General features: G+C 38.3%; 1 long non-coding RNA gene across 4 annotated transcripts in view; it reads right to left on the bottom strand.

Annotated features, from left to right (window-relative positions):
* Window positions 1-19,325, bottom strand: part of LOC118913726 (uncharacterized) — a 53,362-nt gene that overhangs the window by 25,194 nt on the left and 8,843 nt on the right. For all 4 annotated transcript variants that reach the window (XR_008995721.1, XR_008995719.1, XR_008995724.1 and 1 more), the window contains exon 2: window positions 10,045-10,126. This is a non-coding gene — a long non-coding RNA (uncharacterized LOC118913726). The remainder of the gene's footprint in view (window positions 1-10,044; window positions 10,127-19,325) is intronic.

The raw sequence follows: 19,325 nt of genomic DNA, 5'->3' as shown, positions 1-19,325 counted from the left end.
ATAATAAGGGAGAAATGTGGGATTCACATATAAAGCAAGTATAAAAATCAAACGAATATTCATATTTGACCTGATTGTTTATAGTTCATAATGCGTGATCAAAACCGAAAGTTTCTGTGATGACTGCCCTTGCACTGTTCACCATGTAAGAACTTATTCACTATGCAAGTATTTGTTCACCATGTAAAAACTTGTTTGTTATGCTTCAGAAGATTGGAGACTGTTGAGAATTAGGCATGGGGTTGATTAATGATTGTGCATTGAGTCCCCTATACAGAATTTTATTGTTGTTAACAACCATATGATCAGTAAATATGAGAGATGCCCTCTCAAAAAAAAAAATTTAATGACATTCTTCCAAATACATTATTTAAAAAATAAGATTATTAGACAATATTCATAGTATAAGCTCATTCTTGTTTGAGATTTATATGTTAAAATTCTCATATTGATAATCCATATTGTTGTGGTCACCAGAGCAGGCGTGAAGGACACCCCAACTCCCATTATCTGAATTTGGTTCAGATGCAGAGATTGAAGACAATGCCACACACATGAGCAGCATATGAAAAGGTTTGTAACTCACATGATGAGAGAGCAGGGAAGGCTCCCAGGGAGGTCCAAAAGTGACGTGAGCGAGAGCAGGGAAAGGGGGCTGGCTTGAATTTTATCGAAATTAAGGGGTAGGGCTGGGATGAGGGTTTCTACATGTGGGCTGGAGCTTGTGTGTTCTCAACTTCTTGATGCAGCCAAAGGAACGAGCAGCAGGTCTTTCTTATCAACTTGCCCCAACCCAGGGGAGAAGAGGAGGGGAAATGGTGAGACTTAACAGCTGTCAGCACTCCAACATCAAAAATGGCGTCAGACTCTTTATAACCCATATAGATTGGTTATCTATGAAATATATGTGTATATATCCATATATAGATGGCTGAAATTATGCCAATTTTTTACAAAAATTTTTACAATTTACAAAAACATTGTAGCTATACAGAGTAGGACTATTGCTGCATTGTATTTTTACTTTTTGATTAATCATATTTCTTAATGAACCTGCATTACTTTAATAAAGATAAATGCAAAATGTATTGCCTCAAACAGAACAAAAATTAGATTTAAAAAACAGAAATTAAACACAAGTCATTATTCCTTATCAAAAACATTCAAAATCTTAAAAATGAAACTGAAAAATGAAAATGAAGATGCCTAGTGCTGGTAAAGATATGTTTAAACAAACATAATTATATTTCTTGTAGGAGTGAATACAAATTGGTATAAGACTTCTACAAAGTAATTTGCTAATACCTAATAAGGACCCCCAAAATGCAAAATAGGTATAACTTCTAACACATCAATTTAAAATCTTGAAGCTGACCTAAGAAAAAAATTCTGTATGCAGAATAACAAATTCATTCATTTGTTCAACAAAGTTTTTTGAGAGCTTTGAGGATGTATCAGGCCTGGAGGATACAGCAGTGACCAACAACAGACAAACCCATCCTTGTCCAGCTTTTGGGATGGAAGGACCAGAGCGATACAGTGTTGAGAAAGCATTGGTTATGTTATATGCAGGAGACCTGGGATACCAGATTCTCCCATCTCTTTGGGTTGCCACACATGGGCATGTAAACTAGGTGTTCACAGCTAGCACATAAGACTGTTCTACGTGGGTTCACATGAAGATTAAATAGGTGCCACATGGTATTCAACACAGAAAAACATTTCAAACATTTTAAAATTAGCTAATTCTAAACAGCAGATGTCATTTAACATAAACAAAAAATGAATAATGCCAATGTTTTGCCTAGGACAACATTGATGCAGCCTTGTCTTGCTTTAAACATGCCACAAATAAAAACTTTGATTTATACAAATAACAAAGTAGAAGTGACAAATGATTTTCCTTCAAAATTCCTTCAAAATATTTTATTATAAAAGTAGTACCTAGTCATCAAAGAAAATTTGAAAACTAAAAAAAGGAAGAGAAGAATTAAGCCACTGTCAACCACAGCAGCAGGTACAAATTCTTTCCTGATCCTTCCTTATGCATAAAATTTTAATGTCTATTTTTTTCAACTTATTTTATATCAGACTATTTGTATATTTTTATCTTTGTGCATTTATTATTTTCCTGAAATTAAATCATATGCCTTTCCTGTTTTATTATTATAAACATAATAATGAATGATGGTGTATTTATGCAATAGAGCAAAGAGTTTGCTTAACCATTTCTTTATTATTAGATAATTTAAGGTGTTTATGGGTCTTTTCCTTATTATTATTATTTTTTAATGTAGTAAGCCTGGTGCTGTGTCTAAAAGCCTGGGATCCACTTTTCTCTGACCTTGCACATCCCCTCTACTACCAGATCTTGCCAATGCTATCTCCTAAAACACTTTAATCCATATATTGCTCTTAGCACTTTCCCTTGTTCAAGCTACTTGCTCTCAGCTGGCCTCTGGCAGGAGCCTGTTATTCCAATGTCTTGTCACTCGGTAGCCAGAATAGTGTTTTTGGAACTTACATCCTTCATATCACTTCCTTTTGTTTCCTTTATTCATTTTTAATCTGTGGTCAGGATAAATTATAAAATTGTAACCACGCCCTTCAGAGTCCTCTGCCCTCTGGCTCCTGTCTACCTGTCCCAGGCCCACCATTCACCACCCTTCCAGCTCTTTCTCTCCATCCGACCTTTGGGACTTCTCATCCCTCCAGTATATGCCTTCAGGTCTTGGAATGTGTAGTGTAATTTCTTCCACTTGGAACCTTAGTTTTTTTCCAGAACAAATTATATTTACCCTGATGGTCTTAACTTAAATGTTGAGGAGGACCTTCCCTTTGGAGGCCCTTTCCTGGTCCCCACGATAACTCTCTGAGGCTCCCTGAACATTCCCTTTCAGAATATTCATCAGATCCCTGGTCACAACATGTCTGCTGAGGCCTTACAGACACTGTACTGTTTTACCCTGCATTCTCTTATTTAATCTAATAATAACCTGTGTGGATAAGAAGACGAGGAAGCAGAGGCCCAGAGATTATGTGACTTCACAAAGTCATGCAATCAGTAAGAGATAAGCCTCTTATGTCAATTTACTCAAAATATTAGCAAAACCAAAATTACAAAGACCACTACTTCTTGAGAAGAAAAGAGAGGACAAGATAGATCAATTTCCCTAAGAACTGGGCCCTCAAGAGAGAAACTGACTAGAAAAGAAGGGAAGTTGGAGTCTGCTGGAGGAATACCTGGGCCCAAAGGTGAAATAGATTTGAGGACCTGGCTATCGAAGCAGCCTCCTTTGGGAGAAAGCAGACTTAGTGAGAGAACACAGCTTCCTAAGAGCAAAGTCGTGCACTGGGCTGGGTCTGAATGGGTGAGCAGCAGGTCCAAGAAGCCTCATGTGGATCTTCCTTTCTGTCTGTGACACACAATTCTCACCATGCTCTCCGCATACGCAGGGAAAGAGGCTCCACTACCCTTGAGAGGCCTGATTTGACTTAAGAATATTTTACAACAGGTTAGATGGAGGATTAAAGATGGTGGCGTGAGAGAGTGTGTATCAATGATACCATAATTTTAAAAAAAAAACATATTTTACAACAAAGAACCTCAAACTCCTAAGGAATTAAATGGGGGTACACAAAGAGTTGGGAACTTGACCAGGAAAGGGTTAATCCATCCAATTTTAGGAAAATGACTACTGAAAAATTAACATAAGCAAAATAGTCCCCAAACATGCAGAAGGGTGCCCTAACTCTAGACTTTTCAAATTACCTTAAGATCCTAAAGGATTCCAGTGTATTGGCTATAAAGGCTGGAGGTTTGAATATAAAGGTGCAGAAGTTATAATACCAACCACACGTCAGTTTATAAACCAGTTCCATCCTGCCACCTCTGAGTAATTTAGTTAACAACAACAACAAAAAATTCAACCATTTTTAAATGGAATATGGTTCCATAAAATCAAATTTGAAATTCACTGTGTTCCTGTTGGTACACTAGACACATTAAACCCCCAACAGGAAAGCTATTTATTTCTGTCTGTTTTTAGTATTTCAAAGTTAACAAATTGGCACTCTTCCTTCCTTCCTTCTTTTCCTTCTTTCCTTCCTTCCTATTTTTCTTTTAAAAAAAATGTAAAAGCTCTGTTTCTGAGAATAACATGTCCACTTATTTCAAGTGCCATTTTATTTATCAGCTCACCCACCACTGCTCTGAAGAAGGTATTTTATCTAAAATGCGGTAAACGGTCACTCTCATAAGCGCCTGCTAGTGCGTGCTCACCTCAGGCCTGCTCCTACCCTGGTGCATTTCCACAGCCTCTCTTGATGTCTTATCTCCACGTCACACCAGCCATCCTTCGTTAGACTCAACATGTACTGAGCACCAAGGATGCAAGGATGTTATGATAGGAGCGGGGACACAGGCATTGGGAGCATGTCTGGATATGCTACCCAGCCAGGCACCAAGGGCCTCAGGAGCGAACTAAGTGCCACATGAGTTTAGAGGGGGACCAGGAGGTAGAATTTCCAGTAGACTTTGTAAACGTTGTGGTTAAACAGAGAAAGAAATAGGTAGGACATTTGTGTTAGGCTGTGTGAAATGGAAAGACACTGCAAAACAGCAGCAGGTTTTCTTATAAAGTGAGCTTTTGTTGCTCCAAAAACTATTCTGGGCTTTTCAGTCCAAATCAGGACAGTTAGTTGATTTGATCAGAATACAGTTACTGCAAGCCTTCTGTGGGAAGGCTCTGCGACAGACACTGGACATTCAGCGATGGGAAGTAGAGCCCTGGGACTCTAGGCACTCACAGTAGACTGGGAGGCAGATAGAGGACGCAGCACACCTCTCTTCTGGCTGCATTATCTGCTTCTCCTGGACTGGAACAGACTTGTATTCATCCCGCATCCCCAGCCTGCAGCACACACCTGTACCTTGTGGCTCCATAAAGCAAGTGAAGCCCAAAGTACCTGGAAGCCCCACCCTTCCAACCTTACGGTTAAACCCAAGGGTTAAAGTTGAATTCCTTTTTCTCTCCTGTGGTCAGTTTAGATAAACCAAGTGGACACCACTGCAACAGCTACAGCTGTCTGAGAATTTCTGCTCCCTTTACTCCAGGCCTATTATTTGGTCTGAGAGGATCAAAATTATGGTGGTTCATAAGAAAGTCCTTTCTGCGGCGACCTGGATGCTGGCCTTTTGGGAGAGAGGCTTTTTAAATGATCACCACTTTGAAGTCACAGGTGTCCATCTACACTCAGAAGGAAGGAAGCCTGGAAGGGAGGGAGGAAGAAAGACATAAAAGACCTCACCCAAGGTACACATTCATGCTTTTAAGGGTGTCTGGAAATTTCTTCCCACTCTCCGTATCTGTGATAGCTGATCCTTGCAGTCTTCTTCTATAAATATTTTGCCCAAATATTTTAACCTTTATTCATAGAGAGCTTACTTTTTATTATACATGCTAAAACAATAAAAACATATAATATATAAGTAGAATCCTATAAGTTTCAGTATTGGAATCAAGAAATTAGTATGTATTGAAAAAGACACCCTGTTTCCGGCAGCTTTCACAGAATGTTTCATTTAGGTTTCCAAACAACCCTGTAAGGCTGTGTTATAACCCTCCTTCCTGAACCAAAAGGAGGCTGAGTAAAGCTTAGAGGTGAAATGCATGGGCTCGGGGCCCTGGGAAAACCACCTGGCTTCTGAGTTTCTTCATCTTTAAGTAGGACACTGATAGTATCTATCTCATAGGATTGTTGTATTACATATATAACCTCTTCTTGTTCTTTCAAAGTGATTTACCAAATTTTAAAGGTCCTATAGCAATTTATCTCCAGCAAAATATCATGCTTCCTATCAAGCCAAAGTCAAGAATAAAGAATAAAATTCACCAACGCATTTACCTGAAAGACATGAGTTTTGTTTGGCCCTCCCCTCTGTCACCACCCCACCCCACCGCCCACCTCCACAATCGTGAGGTTGTATGTGTCCAGGGACTCCTGGTACAGGCATGTTTTCCCAGGCTAAGCACCAACGCCCAGGCGAGAACATGGTTATAGGGTGATCTGTATACTCTCCCCAAGAGGGGCTCAGACTAGAGTTGTGGGAAACAGGACAAGGCACCTGAAAACTGTGTGGACCACCCGAGCACCCGTGGAAGCCTGATACTGTCACTACAGAAGGAGCACGTCCTCGCCTTGCGGAGGTTCTAGAGCCATGAGAGACACTTCCTGTTACCCTGAAGCCTGCCCACAGCAGCACCAGGGGCACAGAGCAGCTTCACCACCGAAGTGAAAGGGGGGCTGCTCCATTTTCAAGTCGCCGATATGGAATTTGGTATTTTATTATATGTATATAATATATAACAAAATGTGCTTTATATTATGACAAACATATTTGACATTGTGTTCAGCCACTATTAAAATAGGGAGCAGGCAGGTTTTAGGCTATGAAAGGTCAAACTTTGATATTCCCGGGAGGGACCTGCTTCTCAAGGTATTACTGTTTCCATATTTATTTTCTATTACTAAACAAAATCTCTCGAGGAGCACTTTTGTCTCCATAAGAGAAAAATAGGCCTACAGTTTAATTCTCTTGGTAAGATTTAGCACATTTGTTACCGAATTGGGATCAGAACAGCAAAGTCTGCCACATGCTAATGTTATGTCGTATTTAAAATATATCTGCAGACAGTTATGGCAGCAGATTCACTCGTTGCAGTTACTTTTTAGGTAGTGTAAGAATAAGAACCTCTTTTATAGAAGAAGGATCCAGATGGACTAAAAATATACCATCTACACAGAACTAGGAGAGCTCTCAAAGGTTATCTCCACAGTGGCTTTCACAAATCACAAATCTAAACCTGAATAGACAGTACGGTTAACATAGCTGAGGGAGGCCAACAGCTCTAGGGACATAAAGCTAATTAGGAGACCTGTTTACACTCAAACAAATGAGTCAACTGCTTTTGTGCATGTGTCTGACAGTGAGTACCAATATTACAAATATCCAGGGACCTGCAAGAAATGTTTGCATTTCACAAGTGGGATTTGACACCATCTGCATTTTCACAGAGAGCCAAGCCCAGGTGGTACTAAGGAAATGGTGCCAATGAAAAGCATGGTGCTTGCCTGAAACATCTAGCTTTTCAAATTGAAGTGTTAGTAAAAGAATGGATTGATTTCATTCCCCTTTCTGTTGGGATGCAGAATGTTATCTGCAGCAAAATCCTTCAGCTGGAACCAAAATGGCAAGATTAGAAAGGGAGATGATGACTTGTACTAAATAACTTCATGTTTTTTTAAGAAGCACAATTTCAGCTTAAATTTCCATGTCCAAAAAAGGGTCCAAAATCATTTTAAACACTGCTTCCAATGAATCAATAAATCTTTAATACCACAGACACAAAGTGGTTTATAAATGTAAGTGGATAACCTATCTAGGCAGCTGACATACTGGATATTATAAAGTAACACAGACCAGAAGCAGATTTCTAGAGCTCAGTCCCAAGATTTATACCAAAATCCAATAATTAGACCAAATTAAATTATCATAATTGTTTGCCATATGATATGATAGCTTCTTTCTTACAGGCGTACTACAGAAATGGCCATAACCTCTCCCACGTTACCTCCAGTGACAACTGCTATTTTCAAATCAACACCAGTCTTCCTGGCCACCTTGTCAAAGGGAGCAGCACACTCAAGAGGATTGGTGCCCCAGCACTGCTGACCGAGTGCACACCTGCCAGGAGAGAAACATCACAGCCGTCACTCTCACGTGAGCCCAATTACCAGTTTACAGTCAATGAGCTGCTTTCTCGTCCCATCTTTTTTTTTTTCCTTTCAGAAGCAAGCCCATCATAGGCAATGGCATCTCTGTGCAATATTTAAGAAGCTGCAGCCACTTCTGGTGTTTATGTTCATCAGTCTCATGGCTAGTATCTGACGTGAATGGAAATGTAACATTTGGATCCTAATAAAAATATGCGAGCTATTAAATAGATTATTTTAACCTTTAAAATTCTCTGGATTTTCTAAGTAATCCTTTAGAGAAGAGTGATCCAATCAATCCCCTTGCTTAGTCTTAGTCTTAAATTTGAAATAACTCTTAGTTTGATCTCTTACAGTGATTTGCTGAGACAAGCCATGTGGAGGGACGGAAGCTAGAGATTCAAAATTCCAGATTCTAAAGTAAACAGGATCTTAATGATCACCCAATCCAGTAGTTCATATCTTTTTAAGGCTCATTATCCTTTAGGAAATCTGATAACAGCTATGATCCTCTCCTTAGGGGGGAAAACATTTGCTTATCATTTCAGGGTGTCTCAGATTCCTGGAAGCCCATCCATGAACACCAAATCATTCCAACCACCTCCTTTACAGATGAAGAACATAAGGTACAGAGAGGCTGAGCGATCTCTCCGGGCCATGCACGCTGTTAGTGGCAGGGGCAGGGTGAAGCCTCTGCTCTAGCTACTCCCTGGCTGCTGTCAGACTCCATACGGCCTTGTTTGTGGTTAATGATGGGCTATCAGACAATATCTATTCAAAGTTTTGAATGCTCTAAATAAACCACTCCTACTAACTGGCCAAACAATGATTACTAAGTGTACATAATTAGCATTTATACCCACTAGTCTCTTTCTAAACAAGTGTAACACTTTTTTTTGTTTCACTCCTTTCATCCTATTCAGGGACATGTGGACCCACCCCAGCTCCACCAATACTTTCTTAAAATTCCTTCCTTCTGGGTTCTGGTGACACCGATTTATCCAGGTTCTTCCCCTCTCCTCACGTTTATGGCTCAACCTTTGCATGTACCGTCTCTCCTCTTTCCAGGGGTTCCCTAGTCCAACCCTATTCTCCTACACATGCATTCTCCTCCCTCATACGGAAATCCTTCCCAGTAATAACTTCAACTGTTACTCCTAATGAATGAAGCTGCCTCCCTCAAACCTTTCTTATCTCTCCATTTTCTCTTCTAAGAAGTGCTAGTGTCTTGGACCCTGTTTGTACTGTGATGTCTATCTCTACGTTTGTCCCATAGCAAAAGCAATACAAACCTTTGTGACCTAATTGACATTTCATGATTCCACAATGAAAGACAATACACAAATAACATATTTATCAAAAACACCTGGGGTTCCTAAGAAGTCTGGTTTAGTCTGGCACCTTGCTTTCTTTTTGCCTTACTTTCTCTGGGTAAGTGATTTTTTAATTTTTTAAAAGGGGATATAGCTCCTCCTAGTGGAAAATGATATTTTTTAAAAACAGGCACTGCCAATTCCACAGTGTATTCTGAAATGCAACAATAAAACTTAAGGGTACATAACTACATTCAGACTATTAATTATTCAAAGCTTTTCATCTTAAAGATTTTCATCTTAGAAAACTTAAGCAATATATTCTAAGAGATTTATCCTTAATCAGAGATACATCTTCAATACTTCAAAAAGAGATACTCAGTAATGTCACTTGAAGTTACCTCAGTATCCAACTGCAAAAGGCTTTCTTTGTTAGCCCAATAAATCACAGCACTATGATTATGAAGCCAGAGTCTTGGATTTGGTTCAAGTAAGGTCAGCAGCTTTTATGGTCCCGTAGCCACAAATTTCACCCTGACTCCAGGGAACCATCCCGGTAAGATTCGCCACCCTGTGCCACAGAAGACCCAGAGCAAAGGAAAACAACCAACCAGTACAACTCTAGCTCTCTGACCGGAATTTAACCCAAATATGCTGGTAGGTTAAACATGGCTGTATTTAAAAATATTCTTTCATCTAACGGCAATTACCTTCTTTCCTCAAAACCACATCGAAGTGGCTAATAAAAGTGTTTCTTGATTTATTTACTTACTTACTTTTAGTGACTGTATAAGTAAAAGAAATAAACAGTTTTATATATGTAGTCCCTTTAGTTTCATATATATTGTCCGTTTAGTGTAGTTTTATGTATATAAATCCTCTCATTCTTACAATTTGACATTCCTCTGAATACAGAAAATTAAGGTGATTTAATGACAAACATTTTTCAGATTACCTCTTTGGTGAATGTGGATTTTTGGTGAGTTTATATATGGAGCCATGGCAGTCTGTACAAAATCAGGAATGTAGCCCAAGTCCTAAAATATAAAAATAAATGTATTATCCACTATGAAATGTATTTAGTTAACTCAAAAGCAACAGTGCAGATTTCATCAAACTTTTAATTACTGGCAAAGCTACATTAAATATTAAGTAATTGTGATATTTTTGTGGTCTGAAAAAAAATAACCCCATATGAATTTGAAATCAATGGAAAGGTCTAACATTGTTTAAAATAAACTGAACTTTCATTATCCCCAAAGAGATAAAGTAAACTAATCATTTCTCTTTTGTGATGTGTTAGCAGTTTTAACTCCAAAGTTTTATTAAAACCTAAAATTCCCAGGACAAACATGCCGTGAGCATTTGCCACTATAATTCTACACTAATTCTCAGGACAAGCCAGTGATTTCTCATTTAGATGGCAGAATACAGAAATAGATGCAGGAAACCAAAAGGGTAGATTGAAGTAAAAGTACCCTGGGTGATGTAGTTATTCCAAAGTACCTCACTGTCAGTCAACCTATAGTTTAAAGCACAAATTAGATAAATAGTTATGTTTCTATAGGCTCGTTTTAAAAATTCATTCTACCACGTAAAAGCAGTTACTTACATAAACTAAATATCACAAAGTTACCAACATAGCTACATTAAGACTTCTACATATTTTCTAACAAGAAAAATAATTTGAATGGTTTTCTTGCTGAATGGAATTTCTCCTGGGATATTCCATGCCTCTGGCCAATTTCTCGGCCTTAAATATTAAAATAAGAAAATTTAATGCACTGGACCTAACAGAAATATTTCAAATTTAAGACTAAGATGCTTATCATGTAGTATATATGACAGCACAAGCAACTTTCCATGTTAACAAGCTTCACATAAATAGAATTTTAGTGGCTCCACAAGATTTCATTACTTGGATCTCTTGTCATTTATTTAAACATTTCATTATTATTGGGCATTTAAGCCTTCAGTTTTTTGTGCATGTTATAAATAAGGCTACATGGTCCGTTTTGTGAACAAAGCTTTCCACAATGAATTGTGTTTCCTTAAGGTAATTCTGACTTACGTGATGGTAAATAACCACATGACTTACATTTTTTCTAATAAAAAGACCTAACATTATAAAATTTTCTAATAAGTCACTTCCATAAACATTATCTTGTATAACTGTCCTTTAAAGTATGGTTACACTGTTATTAAAATGACTACAATAATTGACTTGGAGGTGATTTGACTTTTGTGGCAACTAGCAAACCCTCGATTATCTCTGAGATAATAAAAAGCCAAATAATCCAGCTTGTCTTCATATAGTAGCTGAAAAATTGTAAGTACAAAATGTAATTTACTTTTTAAAATTTAAGTTTAACAATATTTTAATCAAAATTGAAAACTGTATGAATAAATCTTATTTCCTGTACAATATTCAAATACAGAAGTTGTGAATATATACCCATGTATTTTGGGAGTATGCACCTTCAAACTCTATCTTAATGAGATTTTTGCCATTGTACTTTACATTCAAGCACTGCTACAGTGACGTGATAAGCCAGGTATATAATCAAGCTGACTAAAAGAAAACTATTATAGAGCAGCAGAAAAGACAAGAAAGTAGAAAAATATCTATAGCAGTGGTAGATCTCGGTTCTCACTGCTTTCCGGAAATTATTTCCTTAAAAGGCAAGGACCTCTTTGTAAAAGAAAATACGTATTCCAATTTATCAGGTGTAAAATCCTGTTTGCTATTCCAAGCTCATTATCAATTCAGGCAAAAATCAACTCTGCTTTTTAGTTTTTGATATGATGTAAATATGGGGGGTCAAAGGGAAAATATGCTTACCATATCTCTAGGGTTCCTCCTTCCATCAGTCTAAAATAATTCATTGTCTTCAACTACTTCCTTATTAAAAACTGCATTCAAAGGCAATTCCCAAAGTACAAGAGATACAGAATGTAAGAATATAGTAATTTACCCTCCATTTCGCCATGGTCCCAAGTACATAAGCCCGTGAGAATTATGCCTGGGCTTGCCTGGGCTTACCCCGCCTTTACCCCAAAGCAACAGGCCGAGCTGATCCGCCACAGTAAAAGGCACCATGCTGCTGTCCTCTCTCTCTGTCTCTGTCTGTCTCTCTGCAGCTCCCTCTCTCTCTCTCACTCTCCCCACCTCCCTCTGGGACAGCCACTCTCTCTTTCAGATAATAAAATCTCTTGCGTGGGCCCGTGTCTCCTGAGTCGTTCTGGGTAAGGAGGGTCGCGGCGAGATACCCTTTCACAGAAGTCTAAAGAAAAATACTGTCAGAAGACATCTTTTCCGCCTGAACAAGTCGTATGTTTAAAGTGGTTTGTCTTAATGTGGTGTTCCCAGGCTCCAGCACTGCACTGCATGGGCCCTGGGCAAAAGTTGGTGAAATTAATATTTGAATGAATAAGAAAGAATTTCAAAACAGCTCTTCTTTCAAAAGGTATCTTTACATCCTATCTCTCATTTTTCACGAGCTATCATGACATAAGGAAAGATTACTTAAGCTTCTAATTTCTTATTAACTGCCATAGAAACCTTTATTCTGACATGCCAAAATTCCTAAAACCTACTGTAAAGAGTCTATATAAAGGTTTTACACAGGTGGAAATATTTTCCACTAGGCCAGAGAACCTCACAACCTTCTGTGTCTAGAGGCTTCTAAACTAACTCATTCTCAAGAATATGGGCTACTACACCTTTGGAGTTTCCAGGAAAAACTAACTGAAGGTGGAAAAACACATCAGTATGATATCTGTCCTCCTGCTGTCTTTTTTTTTTTTTTTTTTGTAGATAATTATTTTTTTATTGAAGGGTAGTTGACACACAGTATTACATTACATTAGTTTCAGGTGTACAACATAGTGATTCAACATTTATATACATGACAATTCTAGGTACCAGCTATCACCATACCAAGCTGTTACAATATCTTGACTATATTCATTACATCCCGGTTACTTATTATTTTACCATTGGAAGTGTATACTGTTTTTTTTTTTGTGAGGGCATCTCTCATATTTATTGATCAAATGGTTGTTAACAACAATAAAATTCTGTACAGGGGAGTCAATGCTCAATGCACAATCATTAATCCACCCCAAGCCTAATTTTCGTCAGTCTCCAATCTTCTGAGGCATAACAAACAAGTTCTTACATGGAGAACAAATTCTTACATAGTGAATAAGTTCTTACATGGTTAACAGTACAAGGGCAGCCATCACAGAAACCTTCGGTTTTGCTCATTATGAACTATAAACAGTCAGTTCAAATATGAATACTCATTTGATTTTTATACTTGATTTATATGTGGATACCACATTTCTCTCTTTATTATTATTATTTTTAATAAAATGCTGAAGTGGTAGGTAGATACAAGATAAAGGTAGAAAACATAGTTTAGTGTTGTAAGAGAGAAAATGTAGATGATCAACTGTGTGCCCGTAGACTATGTGTTAATCCAAGCTAGACAAGGGCAATAAAACATCCACATATGCAGAAGATTTCTCTCAGAATGGGGGCTTGAGATTCTAAGCCTCACCTCTGTTGATCCCCAATTTCTCACCTGATGGCCCCCCTGCGACTGTGCCTGTCTTAGGTTGTTCCTCCCTTGAGGAATCTTACCCGTTTCTGGCTAACCAGTCATCTTCCAGGGCCATACAGGGAAATGTAAAGTTGGTAAGTGACAGAGAAGCCTTATTGTTTGAAATGGTTAGCTTTTTATTTCTTTGCATATTTATACCCTGTACCTTCTATGCCCAGCATTTGTCTTGAGGTATCTTTACCACTTGGAAGAATTATGATACTCGGTAAATTTGATATGAGGCATGAATTCTATTTAAGGGTTGTAATTAGGAAGGAAGAAGAAAAGCTATAGAAGTAGCAGGCAGCAGAAAACCTGGGAAGATTGATTATTTCTTTGACATATCTTCTTGTAGAGTAACTTCAGCCTGTATAGGTTTTAAGCTACTACTTAAATTGCACACACACATTAACGTAATAGGAGTATAGTTACATAACCAAAGCATACCTGTAATTACCAGCCATCTCCAGTGAAACCAAGAAAACCAGTTAGGCACCTTAGGCATTTGTGAAAACTTATCTATGATATGGTGGATATTGTCCAACTGAACTTGAACAGTCTGAGAGAAATCAGACAAATTAAAACAACCCATTCCTGGGGAATCTTCACATCCCTTATGTTCTTTTAACAGTAAATAGTGTGTAGTTGTAAGATTTTGGAGCGCTACAATTTGCACTTCTCCTAATTCTTGATTGAGTTCCAACAGTATAGATCCAGTCAAATTTGTTGTTTTACTGTATGCACAGGCCAGCTTAGATATCTCCTTCTTCATTCCCATGGCAAGTCCAGGAACTGGTGGGATGAGTGCATCTACAGCTGTAGCAGTGCGTGGATCTTTGTTGGGGTTTTTTGATGATCATCTTCTGGCATGAGTCTTCCAGAGAGTGCTGATGTTGGAAGTTCTTTTTCATATCGTATCTTAGTTCATTTTCGGGGTAGCCCAATTAGGCTTTGATCCTCTGTATAAACACAAACAGACCCTTTGCCTACACTTTTATATGCACTTTATACTCTTGTGTAGAACTCATTGGAGGTTACCACACAGTAACTGCCCTTTTTTTTTTTTTTTTGGTATCACTAATCTACACTTACATGACGAATATTATGTTTACTAGGCTCTCCCCTATACCAGGTCCCCCCTATAAACCCCTTTATAGTCACTGTATTATCAGCATAGCAAAATGTTGTAGAATCCCTACTTGCCTTTTCTGTGTTGTACAGCCCTCCCTTTTCTCCTACCCCCCCATCCATGCTAATCTTAATACTCCCCTACTTCTCCCCCCCCTTTTCCCTCCCTACCCACCCATTCTCCCCAGTCCCTTTCCCTTTGGTGCTTGTTAGTCCATTCTTGAGTTCTGTGATTCTGCTGCTGTTTTGTTCCTTCAGTTTTTCCTTTGTTCTTATATTCCAAAGATAAGTGAAATCATTTGGTATTTGTCTTTCTCTGCTTGGCTTGTTTCACTGAGCATAATACCCTCCAGCTCCGTCCATGTTGCTGCAAATGGTAGGATTTGCCCTTTTCTTATGGCTGAGTAGTATTCCATTGTGTATATGTACCACATCTTCTTTATCCATTCATCTATCGATGGACATTTAGGTTGCTTCCAATTCTTGGCTATTGTAAATAGTGCTGCAATAAACATAGGGGTGCACTGATCTTTCTCATACTTGATTGCTGCATTCTTAGGGTAAATTCCTAGGAGTGCAATTCCTGGGTCAAATGGTAGGTCTGTTTTGAGCATTTTGATGTACCTCCATACTGCTTTCCACAATGGCTGAACTAACTTACACTCCCACCAGCAGTGTAGGAGGGTTCCCCTTTCTCCACAGCCTTGCCAACATTTGTTGTTCTCTGTCTTTTGGATGGCAGCCATCCTTACTGGTGTGAGGTGATACCTCATTGTAGTTTTAATTTGCATTTCTCTGATAATTAGCGATGTGGAGCATCTTTTCATGTGTCTGTTGGCCATCTGTATTTCTTTTTTGGAGAACTCTCTGTTCAGTTCCTCTGCCCATTTTTTAATTGGGTTATTTGTTTTCTGTTTGTTGAGGCATGTGAGCTCTTTATATATTCTGGACGTCAAGCCTTTATCGGATGTGTCATTTTCAAATATATTCTCCCATACTGTAGGGTTCCTTTTTGTTCTATTGATGGTGTCTTTTGCTGTACAGAAGCTTTTCAGCTTAATATAGTCCCACTTATTCATTTTTGCTGTTGTTTTCCTTGCCCGGGGAGATATGTTCAAGAAGAGGTCACTCATGTTTATGTCTAAGAGGTTTTTGCCTATGTTTTCTTCCAAGAGTTTAATGGTTTCATGACTTACATTCAGGTCTTTGATCCATTTTGAGTTTACTTTTGTATATGGGGTTAGTCAATGGTCCAGTTTCATTCTCCTACATGTAGCTGTCCAGTTTTGCCAGCACCATCTGTTGAAGAGACTGTCATTTCGCCATTGTATGTCCATGGCTCCTTTATCAAATATTAATTGACCATATATGTCTGGGTTAATGTCTGGATTCTCTAGTCTGTTCCATTGGTCTGTGGCTCTGCTCTTGTGCCAGTACCAAATTGTCTTGATTACTATGGCTTTATAGTAGAGCTTGAAGTTGGGGAGTGAGATCCCCCCTACTTTATTCTTCTTTCTCAGGATTGCTTTGGCTATTCGGGGTCTTTGGTGTTTCCATATGAATTTTTGAATTATTTGTTCCAGTTCATTGAAGAATGTTGCTGGTAGTTTCATAGGGATTGCATCAAATCTGTATATTGCTTTGGGCAGGATGGCCATTTTGACGATATTAATTCTTCCTAGCCACGAGCATGGGATGAGTTTCCATCTGTTAGTGTCCCCTTTAATTTCTCTTAAGAGTGACTTGTAGTTTTCAGAGTATAAGTCTTTCACTTCTTTGGTTAGGTTTATTCCTAGGTATTTTATTTTTTTGGATGCAATTGTGAATGGAGTTGTTTTCCTGATTTCTCTTTCTGTTGGTTCGTTGTTAGTATATAGGAAAGCCACAGATTTCTGTGTGTTGATTTTGTATCCTGCAACTTTGCTGTATTCCGATATCAGTTCTAGTAGTTTTGGGGTGGAGTCTTTAGGGTTTTTTATGTACAGTATCATGTCATCTGCAAATAGTGACAGTTTAACTTCTTCTTTACCAATCTGGATTCCTTGTATTTCTTTATTTTGTCTGATTGCCGTGGCTAGGACCTCCAGTACTATGTTAAATAACAGTGGAGAGAGTGGGCATCCCTGTCTAGTTCCCGATCTCAGAGGAAATGCTTTCAGCTTCTCGCTGTTCAATATAATGTTTGTTGGCTGTGGGTTTATCGTAGATGGCCTTTATTATGTTGAGGTACTTGCCCTCTATTCCCATTTTGCTGAGAGTTTTTATCATGAATGGATGTTGAACTTTGTCAAATGCTTTTTCAGCATCTATGGAGATGATCATGTGGTTTTTGTCTTTCTTTTTGTTGATGTGGTGGGTGATGTTGATGGACTTTCCAATGTTGTACCATCCTTGCATCCCTGGGATGAATCCCACTTGGTCATGGTGTATGATCCTTTTGATGTATTTTTGAATTCGGTTTGCTAATATTTTGTTGAGTATTTTTGCATCTACATTCATCAGGGATATTGGTCTGTAGTTTTCTTTTTTGGTGGGGTCTTTGCCTGGTTTTGGTATTAGGGTGATGTTAGCTTCATAGAATGAGTTTGGGAGTATCCCCTCCTCCTCTATTTTTTGGAAAACTCTAAGGAGAAGGGTATTATGTCTTCCCTGTACGTCTGATAAAATTCCGAGGTAAATCCATCTGGCCCGGGGGTTTTGTTCTTTGGTAGTTTTTTGATTACCGCTTCAATTTCGTTGCTGGTAATTGGTCTGTTTAGATTTTGTTTCTTTCTGGGTCAATCGTGGAAGGTTGTATTTTTCTAGGAATTTGTCCAAATTTCCTAGGTTTCCCAGCTTGTTAGCATATAGGTTTTCATAGTATTTTCTAATAATTCTTTGTATTTCTGTGGGGTCCGTCGTGATTTTTCCTTTCTCGTTTCTGATACTGTTGATTTGTGTTGACTCTCTTTTCCTCTTAATAAGTCTGGCTAGAGGCTTATCTATTTTGTTTATTTTCTTGAAGAACCAGCTCTTGGTTTCATTGATTTTTGCTATTGTTTTATTCTTCTCAATTTTCTTTATTTCTTCTCTGATCTTTATTATGTCCCTCCTTCTGCTAACCTTAGGCCTCATTTGTTCTTCTTTTTCCAATTTCGATAATTGTGACATTAGATCATTCATTTGGGATTGTTGTTCCTTTTTTAAATATGCTTGGATTGCTATATACTTTCCTCTTAAGACTGCTCTTGCTGCGTCCCACAGAAGTTGGGGCTTAGTGTTGTTGTTGTCATTTGTTTCCATATATTGCTGGATCTCCATTTTGATTTGGTCATTGATCCATTGATTATTTAGGAGTATGTTGTTAAGCCTCCATGTTTTGTGAGCCTCTTTGCTTTATTTGTACAGTTTATTTCTACTTTTATGCCTTTGTGGCCTGAAAAGTTGGTTGGAAGGATTTCAATCTTTTGGAATTTTCTGAGGCTCTTTTTGTGGCCTAGTATGTGGTCTATTCTGGAGAATGTTCCATGTGCACTTGAGAAGAATGTATATCCCGCTGCTTTTGGATGTAGAGTTCTATAGATGTCTATTAGGTCCATCTGCTTTACTGTGTTGTTCAGTGCTTCCGTGTCCTTATTTTCTGCCCAGTGGATCTATCCTTTGGGGTGAGTGGTGTGTTGAAGTCTCCTAGAATGAATGCATTGCAGTCTATTTCCCCCTTTAGTTCTGTTAGTATTTGTTTCACATATGCTGGTGCTCCTGTGTTGGGTGCATATATATTTAGAATGGTTATATCCTCTTGTTGGACTGAGCCCTTTATCATTATGTAGTGTCCTTCTTTATCTCTTGTTACTTTCTTTGTTTTGAAGTCTATTTTGTCTGATATTAGTACTGCAATCCCTGCTTTCTTCTTGCTGTTGTTTGCTTGAAATATGTTTTTCCATTCCTTGACTTTTAGTCTGTACATGTCTTTGGGTTTGAGGTGAGTTTCTTGTAAGCAGCATATAGATGGATCTTGCTTTTTTATCCATTCTATTACTCTATGTCTTTTGATTGGTGCATTCAGCCCATTAACATTTAGGGTGACTATTGAAAGATATGTACTTATTGCCATTGCAGGCTTTAAATTTGTGGTTACCAAAGGTTCAAGGTTAGCCTCTTTAGTATCTTACTGCCTAATTTAGCTCGCTTATTGAGCTGTTATATACACTGTCTGGAGATTCTTTTCTTCTCTCCCTTCTTATTCCTCCTCCTCGATTCTTCATATGTTGGGTGTTTTGTGCTGTGCTCTTTCTAGGAGTGCTCCCATCTAGAGCAGTCCCTGTAAGATGTCCTGTAGAGGTGGTTTGTGGGAAGCAAATTCCCTCAGCTTTTGTTTGTCTGGGAATTGTTTAATCCCACCGTCATTTTTGAATGATAGTCGTGCTGGATACACTATCCTTGGTTCAAGGCCCTTCTGTTTCATTGTATTAAATATATCATGCCATTCTCTTCTGGCCTGAAGGGTTTCTGTCGAGAAGTC

Source organism: Manis pentadactyla, chromosome 1 (genome assembly GCF_030020395.1).
Source record: "Manis pentadactyla isolate mManPen7 chromosome 1, mManPen7.hap1, whole genome shotgun sequence".
Lineage (NCBI taxonomy): Eukaryota > Metazoa > Chordata > Mammalia > Pholidota > Manidae > Manis > Manis pentadactyla.
The sequence above is the reverse complement of the archived record's forward strand: the minus strand, read 5'-3'. Positions and strand labels throughout refer to the sequence as shown.